Source organism: Bombina bombina, chromosome 1, assembly GCF_027579735.1.
Source record: "Bombina bombina isolate aBomBom1 chromosome 1, aBomBom1.pri, whole genome shotgun sequence".
In the NCBI taxonomy this organism is placed as follows: Eukaryota; Metazoa; Chordata; class Amphibia; order Anura; family Bombinatoridae; genus Bombina; species Bombina bombina.
In genome coordinates this window covers 239,360,606-239,374,031 of record NC_069499.1, presented here as the reverse complement: position 1 = coordinate 239,374,031, position 13,426 = coordinate 239,360,606, and the positions used below count along the sequence as shown (strand labels likewise).

General features: G+C 36.6%; 1 protein-coding gene across 1 annotated transcript in view; it reads right to left on the bottom strand.

Annotated features, from left to right (window-relative positions):
• The window catches only part of LOC128637001 (prolactin-releasing peptide receptor-like), a 191,433-nt gene extending 179,015 nt beyond the window's left edge, over positions 1-12,418 (bottom strand). Inside the window, exon 1 of the mRNA XM_053689768.1 lies at positions 12,350-12,418. The gene's annotated coding sequence lies outside the window, so the exon portion shown is untranslated. The remainder of the gene's footprint in view (positions 1-12,349) is intronic.
• Positions 12,419-13,426: the final 1,008 nt, after the last annotated feature.

The following is a 13,426-nucleotide window of genomic DNA, read 5'->3' as shown; positions in this document are numbered from 1 at the left end:
CTGTAAGATTCATTTACTGTTATATTACTGTTGTGATGTAAATAATAAAAATATTTTTTCAATTAGATTACGTCATCCAAGATATGAATAGCCAATAGAATGCAAGCTCAAACCTATTGGCTGATTAGATTGCAACAGCCAATAGGATTTTTTCCACCTTAATTCCTATTGGCTGATAGAATTCTATCAGCCAATCGGAATGTAAGGGAAACCATCTTGGATGACGTTCTTTAAAGGGAAACTTCATTCTGCAACAGACGTCGGAAAAGTAGGATGCTCCGCACCGGATGTCTTGAAGATGGAGCCTCTCTGCGCCGGATGGATGAAGATAGAAGATGCCGGATGGATGAAGACTTCTGCCCGCTTGGATCAAGACTTCAGCCTGCTTGGATGAAGACTTCTGCCGGCTTCGCTGAGGACTTCTGCCGCTTGGATGAGGATGGATGTTGAGTCTTCGAAAACTGTAAGTGGATCTTCGGGGTTTAGTGTTAGGTTTTTTTAAGGTTTTATTGGGTGGGATTTAATTTTAGGTTAGGAACTTTGGGCTGAAAAAGAGCTAAATGCCCTTACAAATGCCCTTTTCAGGGCAATGGGGAGCTTAGGTTTTTATTTGGGGGGTTTTGTTATGTGGGTAGTGGGTTTTACTGTTGGGGGGTGTTTGTATTTTATTTTACAGGTAATAGACCTGATTTCTTTGGGGCAATGCCCCACAAAAGGCCCTTTTAAGGGCCATTGGTAGTTTATTGTAGGCTAGGGGTTTTTTTTATTTTGAGGGGGGGCTTTTTTATTTTGATAGGGCTATTAGAATATGTGTAATTAGTTTAAATATTTGATAATTTATTTTTTATTTTGTGTAACTTAGTGTTTTTTATTTTGTGTAACTTAGTTGTTAATTTTTGTAACTTAGTAATTCTTTATAGTAGCTTTAAATAACTTGAGTAGGGTTAGGTTTTTAAATATGTAATATAGTTAATTTAATTGTTAGTTTAATGTAATTTTAGTATAATAGTTAGGGTAGGTTAATTAATAGTTTAATATAGTTTATTTTAATTCTAAAGTTAAGTTTAAATTTATTATAAGATAGGGATGAGTTAATATTTTAAGAAAAGTTAGTGGGTTGTTAGGTTTAGGGGTTAATAGCTTCATTTAATTTATGGCGATGTGGGGGGTTGGCGGTTTAGGGGTTAATAGGTTTAGTAAGTGGTAGTGATGTGGGAGGAGAGGGGTTTAGGGGTTAATACATTTATTTAGTTGTGGTGGGGTCCGGGAGCGGCGGGATAGGGGCTAATAGCTTTTATTACAGTTGCGGTGGGCTCCGGGAGTGGCGGGATAGGGGTTAATAACTGTTATTACAGTTGCGGTGGGCTCCGGGAGCGGCAGGATAGGGGTTAATACATTTCTTTAGTTGCGGCAGGGTCTGGGAGTGGCGGGATAGGGGTTAATATATTTATTTAGTTGCATCTGGCTCTGGGAGCGGCGGGATAGGGGTTAATAACACTATGTAGGTGGCAGCGATGTCAGGGTTGCAGATTAAGGGTGTTTAGACTCGGTGCTTATGTTAGGGTTTTAGGTGTAAACGTAATTTGTTTTCTAGCATAGAAATCAATGGGATATTTGGCAGCATCGAACACAAGCTTTCGCTGCATTCAGACTCCTATTGATTTCTATGGCATCCACGGCCTCCAGGATGGCGGATTGAAAACCAGGTACGCTGGTCCGGAATAGCGGCGAGCGTACCTGTTAGAAGTTTGATAAATGGCAAAAGTTGTCATATAGTGCCGAATTTGTATTCGGAACATCTGAAATGACGTAACCATCGATCTGTGTCGGATTGAGACTGGCGGATCGTATGTTACGTCACAAATTTCAACTTTTGCCGGTCTGTAGGCTTTGATAAATAGGCTCGCCACAATTACGCTGTGGAATTCCAGCATATTTGCGGTTTACGGCTTGATAAATATCCCTTATGGTATTATATTTAGGAATAGTTTGTCCACAATATTATGTGCAGCTCTTAGTGTACTCATAAAGTCGCTAATGTATAAAACATGCATCAAAACCTGTCTCACCATTGCTATTCCTGCAGGGTTGTCCCAAACTATGAGATGAGCTGTCTAAGACGATCAAAGGGAGATATATTAGCAGTGTCTGTTGTTGCCATATCAAACATTGCTGTTCTCTATGAGAAGCACCTTTCTTTTGCAAGCCCTATTACTTTCTATTTAACAACTCACAAAGACCTCAAGGCTCAACCAGCTTTGCAGATGAGCAAGGAATAGGTTGTTAGCTAACAAAATCATCTAATAAATAATATGTGTCATTGTCCACACTTGGTGATTTTCATAAGTGAATCTGCAATGACCAAAAGTCAGGAAATAAACATTCGGCTAGATACGAGTTTTGCGTTAGAGGCTATGCGGTGCTAATGAGCAGTTTATGCTCACCGCTCACTTAGCTGCAGCGCTGGTATTACGGGTTTTTACAAACCCGGCGTTAAAAGACAAGAAGTGAGCGTTGAGCAAAACTTTGCTCAAAATCTCACTCCAATACCAGCGCTGCTTATGTTAGCGGTAAGCTGGTGTAACGTGCTCGTGTAAGATTTCCCTATAGGAATCAACGGGGAGAGCCGGCTGAAAAAAAGTTTAACACCTGCAAAAAAGCAGCGTTTAGCTCCTAACGCAGCCCCATTGATTTCTATGGGGAAATAAAATTTATGTCTACACCTAACACCCTAACATGAACCCCGAGTCTAAACACCCCTAATGTTACACTTATTAACCCCTAATCTGCCACCCCTGACATCGCCGACACCTACATTATATTATTAACCCCTAATCTGCCTCTCCTGACACCGCCGCCACCTACATTATATTTATTAACCCTTAATCTGCCGTCCCCAAATGTTGCCGCAACCTACCTACACTTATTAACCCCTAATCTGCCGCCCCCAACGTCGCCGTCACTATAATAAACATATTAACCCCTAAACTTAAGTCTAACCCTAACCCCCCTAACTTAAATATAATTTAAATAAATCTAAATAAAATTACTATCATTAACTAAATTATTCCTATTTAAAACTAAATACTTATCTATAAAATAAACCCTAAGTTAGATACAATATAACTAATAGTTACATTGTAGCTAGTTTAGGGTTTATTTTTATTTTACAGGCAAGTTTGTATTTAATTTAACTAGGTAGAATAGTTACTAAATAGTTATTAACTATTTTTTAACTACCTAGCTAAAATAAATACAAAAGTACCTGTAAAATAAAACCTAACCTAAGTTACAATTACACCTAACACTACACTATAATTAAAGTAATTCCCTAAATTAAATACAATTAAATACAATTAAATAAAATTAGCTAAAGTACAAAAACCCCCACTAAATTACAGAAAATAATAAACAAATTACAAGATTTTTAAACTAATTACACCTAATCTAATCCCCCTAACAAAATAAAAAAGCCCCCCAAAATAAAAAAAAGCCCTACCCTACACTAAATTACAAATAGCCCTTAAAAAGTAATCAGCTCTTTTACCTGTAAAAAAAATTACAAATCCCCTCCAACATTAAAACCCACCACCCACACAACCAACCCTACTCTAAAACCCACCCAATACCCCCTTAAAAAACTAACACTAACCCCTTGAAGATCACCTTACCGGGAGAAGTCTTCTTCCAACCGGGCCAAAGTCCTCAATGAATCCGGCAGAAGTCGTCCTCCAGACGGGCAGAATTGGTCCTCCAGATGGGCAGAAGTCTTCATCCAGACGGCATCTTCTGCCTTCATCCATCCGGCGCGGGTCCATCTTCAACACATCCGACGCGGAGCATCCTCTTCTTTCCACGGCGACTGAAGAATGAAGGTTCCTTTAAGTGACGTCATCCAAGATGGCGTCCCTTAGATTCCGATTGGTTGATAGAATTTTATCAGCCAATCTAATTAAGGTAGAAAAAATCCTATTGGCTGATTGGAACAGCCAATAGAATGCAAGCTCAATCCTATTGGCTGTTCCAATCAGCCAATAGGATTTTTTCTACCTTAATTGCGATTGGCTGAATTACAAGATAGAAGATGCCGTCTGGATGAAGACTTCTGCCCATCTGGAGGACCACTTTTGCCTGTCTGGAGGACCACTTCTGCCGGCTTCGTTGAGGACTTCGGCCCGGTTGGATGAAGACTTCTCCCGGTAAGGTGATCTTCAAGGGGTTAGTGTTAGGTTTTTTAAGGGGGTATTGGGTGGGTTTTAGAGTAGGGTTGGCTGTGTGGGTGGTAGGTTTTAATGTTGGGGGGGGGATTTGTAAAATTTTTTTACAGGTAAAAGAGCTGATTACCCCGCAAAGAGCAATGCCCCACAAAAGGCCCTTTTAAGGGCTATTTGTAATTTAGCGTAGGGTAGAGCTTTTTTTATTTTGGGGGGGGGCATTTTTATTTTGTTAGGGGGATTAGATTAGGTGTAATTAGTTTAAAAAACCTGTAATTTGTTTATTATTTTCTGTAATTTAGTGGGGGGTTTTTGTACTTTAGCTAATTTTATTTAATTGTATTTAATTGTATTTAATTTAGGGAATTAATTTAATTATGGTGTAGTGTTAGGTGTAATTGAGACTTAGGTTAGGTTTTATTTTACAGGTACTTTTGTATTTATTTTAGCTAGGTAGTTATTAAATAGTTAATAACTATTTAGTAACTATTCTACCTAGTTAAAATAAATACAAACTTGCCTGTAAAATAAAAATAAACCCTAAGCTAGATACAATGTAACTATTAGTTATATTGTAGCTATCTTGGGGTTTATTTTATAGGTAAGTATTTAGTTTTAAATAGGAATAATTTAGTTAATTATAGTAATTTTATTTAGATTTATTTAAATTATATTTAAGTTAGGGGGTGTTAGGGTTAGACTTAGATTTAGGGGTTAATAACTTTAGTATAGTGGCGGCGACGTTGTTTGCGAGGTAGGAGTGCAGCGGTTTAGGGGTTATTATATTTATTATAGTGGCGGCGATGTCCGGTTCGGCAGATTAGGGGTTAAAATATTTATTTTTAGTGTTTGCGATGTGGGAGGGCCTTGGTTTAGGGGTTAATAGGTAGTTTATGGGTGTTAGTGCACTTTTTAGCACTTTAGTTAAGAGTTTTATGCTACGGCGTTGGGACCGGCAAACGCTGCTTTTTAAGCCTAACGCAAAACTCGTAATCTAGGTGATTGTTTCTTAAATAATAATGTACATATGACATCACCATTTTATCTCAAGCCTATTTTACATTTCAGTAAAACATGAATAAATCACAAAATAGCTGTATTACCACTATTATCTATGCCCCTTTGTTCAGATAATATGAGGAATAGATTCACTGTTATGGACAATGAGCAGTTGCTTAGAGCATGAGGATAAAAAGATTGTAATATTGTGGTTCAGAAAAAAACCTTTATTATAAGGTAGCTACAGAAAGGAGAAAATCATTGTCCTTATTATTTGCTCATTTATAATTGGTAAACTATAACATTATCTATAACATAGTTTTCAATTAAAGGGACAGAAAACCCATTTTTTTTCTTTTATTATTTAGGCAGAATATACCATTTTACTTTGTTTTCATCAGATTCTTTGTTGAAGAAATACCTAGGTAGGTAGTGTGTACAGGACAGGAAACACTGCTGCCACCTAGTGCTCTTGCAAATGTACAACATAGTTATAACACTGATGGCATATATTGCTCCAGTCATGTACAGGCCCCAACACCTCACCGCCTGCTTTTTAACAAAGGATACCAAAAGAACAAAGTACATTTGATCGCATAAGTAAATTGGATTTATTTATATTTTGTTTTACACTATATTTTAATCATCAAAGAAAATGTTAGGGTTTTATGTTACTTTAAGGAATGGTAGTTTTTATCTTGATGGTAATCCTATTACACTTTATGTTCTTCTATACAGAGACAGGTCTAATGGGAGCATTGGGGTGCAATGCACACTGATTTATTTTTGTATGAACAACCCAGTGTGCTGGTTAGCATTAGTATAGAAGTGCTACAAATGATCACATAAAATACAGGGATGGAACAGGTCAGGGGGGGTTCCTCCCCTTTGCAATTAATGCAACTTGCAAGGAAGAGGTTGGCACTATAGGGCTGACTAAATTCTGATGTAATGTGCAGTGGTGTCATGTCAGACATGCGAGGAAAACAGAGAGAATGAGTTTATTGTTGCACAGTCTCTCATAAACATAGAGGGAGCATTCTCTTCACACTAGCAGCTTTGGGACTAAGGGGATAGGAAAGTCAAAATTAAATGTGCATGATTGAGATTGAGAATGTAATTTTAAGACACTTTTAAATTCACTTCTGTTTTCAAATGTGCTTTGTTCTCTTAATATCCCTTGTTAAAAAATAATATGCACACATTTGTCTCTTGTGATTGGCTCACTAGATGTTATTTGGTAAGTATGCACTCCATATCTGAATATCAAAACATAAATCCAACGTAGGTTCAGTGGGTGCCAGCCTTCAGAGCAATCCCCAAGCTCTAAATCCAATGAGTAAAAGCTTAAGAAAGGGGCAGGAGCCCCAAAACGTTGTTTTTCAATAAACTTCTTATCACCTTTTGAGAGTGCAGCCTTTGCCTTGGTTCTTTCGGCTCATTAGATGTGTTCAGCTAGCTGCCAATGTTCCTTTAGCAAAGGATAGGAAGAGAATAAAGCAAATTTGATAATAGAAGTAAATTGGAAAGTTGATTAAAATATTCTGTTCTATCGGAATCACTAAAGAAAGTGTTGGGGTTTCCTGTCCCTTTAATTATACTTATCTGAAGACAGTGGCGTCACCAAGCCCTGAGTCTTGTTTTATTTTTCTGCACTGGCCAAACAGTTGTCACAATCCCATAACAGTGGCATACACTGCTTTTTTCCTTTATGTGAGTGCCCACATAGCACCTGGTCTGCTGAGAGGGGGACACATTTGCTGCTCACATAAAGGGAATGCAGGTCATATGAATGTGAGAAAAGGGCTGCAGGAACATGAGGAAGCCAAGAATAAAGACACTCAGCAAGTTTAATTCAGACCCAAACTTTTTAAAAGGATAAGCCTCTGTTCCATTCAAAATGTGAAGTGTTATGTATTTTTGAATGATAGACGTTCCTGTGCTGAATATACCAGCTTTTCTTGCCGCCACTAGAAATTTTGGGACCCCTTACTTAAATAATGATCAGAGCCCCCCCTCGACATGTGCAATTTTCGAACAAGTGACTAAAACGTATATGCACTTTATTCTTAAGTGTAATCAAACTTGGAAATGTTGTGAATGTAGTAACACACAAATACAGAACTCAGTAGTAAGGTCAAAGTGTCCTAAAAAGGAACAGACAAGGGACACACACAAACTCAAACACAAACTTGCACATACACCCAAGGAAACACCCACAGAGACAGCCTCAGAAAACACACAAAGACATACACACTCACAGCCACCCACAGAAAACACACACACACACACACAGACACTCACAGAAAACACACAGACACACACACAGACACCCACAGAAAACACACAGAGACACACACAGACACACACACACAGACACTCACAGAAAACACACAAAGACACACACACACACAGACACTCACAGAAAACACACAAAGACATGCATACACACAAAGACATACATATACACACACACACACTCACAGAGACATCCACAGAAAATGCACAAAGATAGACACATAAACCCAGACAGAGAAACCCACAGAAAAGAAATACATACACACTCATAGTGACACCAACAAAAGCACAAAGACATAAACACAGACACCCACAGAAACACTCACAGGAGGTAAAATTTCTGCACATTGCCATCCCCTAAGTAAACAGTGTGTGACATGAATGATAAAACAAAAATAGCAGAAATTAAGAAATCACTTTTTAAAGAATCATATTTGTAAATGACCAAACAAAAATACTTATGTGAATTCAAAATTGTACATTATTAATCTGTCAGAAGGGGTAGATGAAGAAAAGTACTTTTGAAAGGTTGACATATGTTTGGAAGTTTTTTTACCCCATTTTCCCCAACCAAGAGCACCACTTCAAATCTGTCAGCTGTACTTATGGATTTTGAAAATGCTGTACTCTACATGGTCTTGGTGGAACCATAAGCTGTGGTACTCAGTCTCATACCGTTAGATCTGGTTAAATGCAGGATTTAGGCTTGTTTGTATGCATTTCAAAATTAAGTCAGCTGTAGTGTAAACCGAATAGAGTTAAGTTAACTTGTCTCATTTCAAACACTGAGCAATCTTAGCCTGAGAGTACAACATTTTTTGCAGATATAAAAATCTTAGATAAAATGCCTTCTGGCATCTGAAAAGTCCTCGCATAAAGGGGCAGTAAACTGGAATGTAATTTAAATATATATATAAATTTAAAAAATTATATCTGCCAAAAGGGCACCTACCATTTGTGTATTGAGGAGCAAACATTTCTGCATGGTTTTAAATATAGAATTTCAACAGCATTGTCAAATAATCATAAATACACTGCTGCATATTGCTAAAATAAAATGTGTTTTTATGGACTCCTGGCCCCACCATACAACTACCACACTTAATTTACAATGGGAAATTGCACAAATAAATAAAAAAAAAACATTTAGTAAGTAACTCCTACTCACTCTGCAAATGAAAGTGATATGCCATCTGACTCAGACACACACTGTACAAATTGAAGTGCCAAGTCTGTCTCATACTGTGCATAGTGGTTTAGTGCACATTCAGAAATCCTCTCAAATGCTAATGCTTTACTCCTTGTAATGATATTTCCCCAAGCTTGATAGCACTCTGCTGTAGCTCCCTCTGGTGGCTGCCAAAATGTAATATATATATATATATATATATATATATATATATATATATATATATATATATATATATATATATATATATATATATACTGTATATATATATATATATATATATATATATATATATATATATATATATACTGTATATATATATATATTATTATTATTATTATTATTTTAAATAATAGTTGTGCTTGCCTCATGGGGCCCCACTGGCCCACTGGGTTCCTGACAGGAGTCACCCTATTCAATCCCTGATAACGGCCCTGGTTGTCCCTATCAACTAGTGAGCTGTGATGTTCCAGGACTCCAACAGCCACAATCATGCATTTCCTGTTAGTTTCACTTTAAATTTTATTCTTTTCATGCAAGAAAATATTTTATACACAAGTCCGGTTCTTTCATATGCAGAAAAAAGTAATATCTCCCTTTATAGTAAGATGTGGTAGGAGATGGAACCTGAAATAGAGCACATGGAATGACTGTACCTGTTTTTCTATCCCTCCACATTTGCTGCCTTAGACAGGAAATCCAGCTGCTTGTTGCTGCTTCTCAGACTGGATTTTTTCTCCCTCATTGGTCTACTCTGTTCCCCATACATCTAAGACAGCAGCTAATGATTATTATTAATGCCAGTGGCTATGATAAAATATGTAGCAGCCTGATGCACCATTCTTTGGCAGCCAAGGGGGTAAGTTTCCTTCCAACATATTATAATTATACGGTGATATAGAGAGGGGTCTTAATGGAGTGGATACAAAGGGAAATAAATTCAGACTACATTATATGCTAATTTAAAAAGAAAATGCATTTAACAGCCTTAAAATTGTCATGTTTATAAAGGAAACACTTCCCTGTTTTATATTATCCTACTGTTACACCTGCCTTCAAAATACAAAAAAAGATGCATTGTATTTACATCTTTTAGGACATAGCTGCTGACCAGATGGATGTATGTACGGTTTATAACTAGAGAAGGAAATGTGTATACATGCCCTGGAGTCTATGTCTCTAAAGGCTGAGGGGAGTGTGTGTGAGTGCATGTGCATATGAGCGTGTGTGCATGTGTGTTTATTGATGTAAGAGATGTATTAGGGTGAGTCAGAGGTGTATGTGTAAGAGTTGTAGCAATGAAAAGAAAAATCAGGTAAGGAGGCGCATGTTCAGTCAGATGAAAAGAATAAACAGGAGGAATACAGCTCTACAGACACACACACTGAGACCTGGGGATTGCCACTTACTCACGAATTAACCTTTATCTATAAATCTCAATCTACTGTACTTGTCATTATCTTAAACCTCTCTAGCTTATGCACCAGACTCAATCTCTGTCATCTTTCATATACATGTAAATGTATCATTCCTCATGAGTGAGTGACAGCAGTCTATGAAAGAGAGAATCCTAAAAGTTAATCTAGCTTGAAGGGACACTGAACCCAATTTTTTTTCTTTTGTAATTCAGATAGAGCATGCAATTTTAGGCAACTTTCTTATTTACTCCTATTATCAAATGGTCTTCAGTCTCTTGGTATCTTTATTTGAAATGCAAGAATGTAAGTTTAGATGCCGGCCCAATTTTGGTGAACAACCTGGGTTGTTCTTGCTGATAGGTGGATAAATTCATCCACCAATGAACAACTGCTTTCTAGGGTTCTGAACCAAACAAATTGCTTAGATGCCTTCTTTTTCAAATAGAGATAGCAAGAGAATGAAGAAAAATTGATAATAGGAGTAAATTAGAAAGTAGCTTAAAATTGCATGCTCCATCTTAATCACAAAAGAAAAAATGTGGGTTCAGTGTCCCTTTGATTATATGTTAATGCTGCTAAATAATGGGTGAAATAAAGATGTGGTGAAATAAAGACAAAAATGCTTCAAAAAGTGGATGTTGACATTAAGGACAGACAGTACTATACAAATAGCATTAAAGTTCAGTACAATTTAATGAGCTAGTCCCAGCATACTGCACACTTTGATGACCTTACATTTATAGGTTTTTTGCCCACTTTTCAAGTGTTAAAGCAGTCTTTCTTAAAGGGACATTAAACCTGCGGGAGGAACAGTAATGCACTACTAGGAGCTAGCTGAAAGCCAATGACAAAAGGCATACATGTTAAGCCATAAACCAGCAGCTTCTGAGTCTACCTAGATATTCTTTTCAACAAAGGCTATAAAGCAAAGGAAACAACTTAGATAATAGAAATAAATTGGAAAGTTGTTTAAAATAGTATGTTCTATCTGAATCAGGGAAGAAAAACATTTGCGTTTCATGTCCCTTTAAGCAACGCAATGTGCTATCCCTAAAACCATTCACTGCATCCTGTTAAGATAAGTGCATGCAGCAACTTGAATGTACTGTAATTCTATTTCAATTATTTCCAGCACTATTTGTTATAAGTGGAAAGGGGGGGGGGCAGTGAATAATGAATACTGGAGGAGCTTATATCACTTTCACAGGTCTGAATGAGACAAACGGATTACTTTAATGTACAACCTGACAATTTCATGCTGTATAACGGATAGGCAACATTATCTATTGAAATAAGATAAGATTACTTATCTTTATAGGGTTACATGATAAACAGTATCACAACACAGCTCATCCAGGTAGTGAAATGACAATTTACATGACAAGCTTAGTTATATTTAAAGATAGTGACTTAATACAAATATCCCTGTCCTTTTACTAATCAACCCTGAGTCTAGATGCAGCTAGTTTTGAATACTAAGCATGGGTTAAGTGGGCTCAATAACTACCCAATCAATTGCTGGAATAAAGGTTTTGCAATCAATCATACAAATGATCTCAATTTGAATCATAACATTAATGTATCTCTCTCTGGAAGCAGTTAAATATGCATTAATTCATGACTTGTTTATTTTACACATACAATGTAAATAGAACTATGTATAATTGAGTGGGAAATTATACTTTAAATTACTAGGCATTGAAGGAAACAGTAGCTTAGTATTAATGGCAAATTCAAATACTTTTCAATTGAGAAAATTTGCCTTTGATGTCAATTTTATCTTACAAAATGTATTCACTAAAGCTACCTCCCGCTTTACAAAATCAGTTCTCTCAGACCATTTAAATATATAACGTCAACAGTGTTCTTTACATGCTTAGTGTATATTTGATAGTATTTTTCAGGTCTAAAGTGGTTATTCTTATGGAAATAGCGTTTCTGGTTACAGTCAGTCTTATTCTCAGAATAATAACAGTCTAAACAACACAGCATCCTTGTTTATTCACCTGTTGCTTTATCATTGCACAAAAAGAATTCAATGTTTAACAAAAAGTAAATAGCATTAAAACTGGTTAATGTCAAGTTAAGACTGGAGTAGGATTTTTGTGAAGTTACTATTTAAAACATAAATAAAACCCTACAAAGTCCATGACAAACATACAGAGCAATAATTATCTTTCTTACATTCTATATGTATGATTATATTTATATGCCTGTTGAGCTATACTTACATTTTTAGATTGCAGGATATCTTGATGTCTATAACAAACTGAGGCAATGTATCACCTACTCAAGAAGACATCCTCTGACATATAGCTGGCAGATCTGCTGCTCGGCACTTCAGGGCTGTGAGATATTTGTTCACTCCCACAGCAAACATTCCCCACATGTCAGCTGCTTCATTCACAGACCTAAGCTATAAATCTCTACAGAACCAAACAGAGGTTGACTTTCGTTTGGTCAACTCTCTACAAAGATCTCTTTGAGCGCTGTTTTAAGAGAAAAGCTGTGAATGATGTGGCAAGAAGCAAAATTGTTAAGCCACTAATCTCTGCGACATCCTCTTTTCAGTTGAGGTTGGTCTTTGCAAGTCCTTAGGCAGCAATGCAAATACAGTCATGAAGGGATTTAAGCGGAGCTGTCCACTCTCAAGGTGCTGAATGGACGATGTCAGTTCCAAATCCGGATTTCTGTTGTATTGACACAAACAGTAGACTGTTTCATTGTTCTAAATAAGGCTAAAGTTTTATTTGCTGTTGTAACTAAAGAAGATAGAGAAAATAAAAGTAAAACGATGTAAGATACAACTAAAAAGTGTGCCAGCATGTCCAAAATATTAAAAGAAAAGAAAAACAGAACCTTCAGGCAATTCAAACATGTAAAAGAGCATACAAATGTAGCTAATATCTAAATGTTGGTGTTATATTTCTGTTCCTTAATATTTAATATATATATATATATATATATTATAGGCGGTTCTAGACCGTAGGGACAAACAATACAGTCCTAAAGCGAATGACGTATCATTGTGCAGTATGCTGGACAGGTTTTGTTGTACATTTTACAGAGGCACATAACATTGTCATGAAATCCTGATTTGGATCACTGTCCACCTAAACACCTTTCAGTGCCTGCACTGCAGCCATTTTTTAACTGTAATAGAATTCTAGATGTTTTTTCTCTGTTGTGTCATCACATATTAAAACACACCAGCACATTTGCACACATCAATATACATACAGCTCCAGTGGCTTTATTCTCTATTATCTCCTTTGCTTCCTTATCTAGTTATAAACTGTACTGGTCAG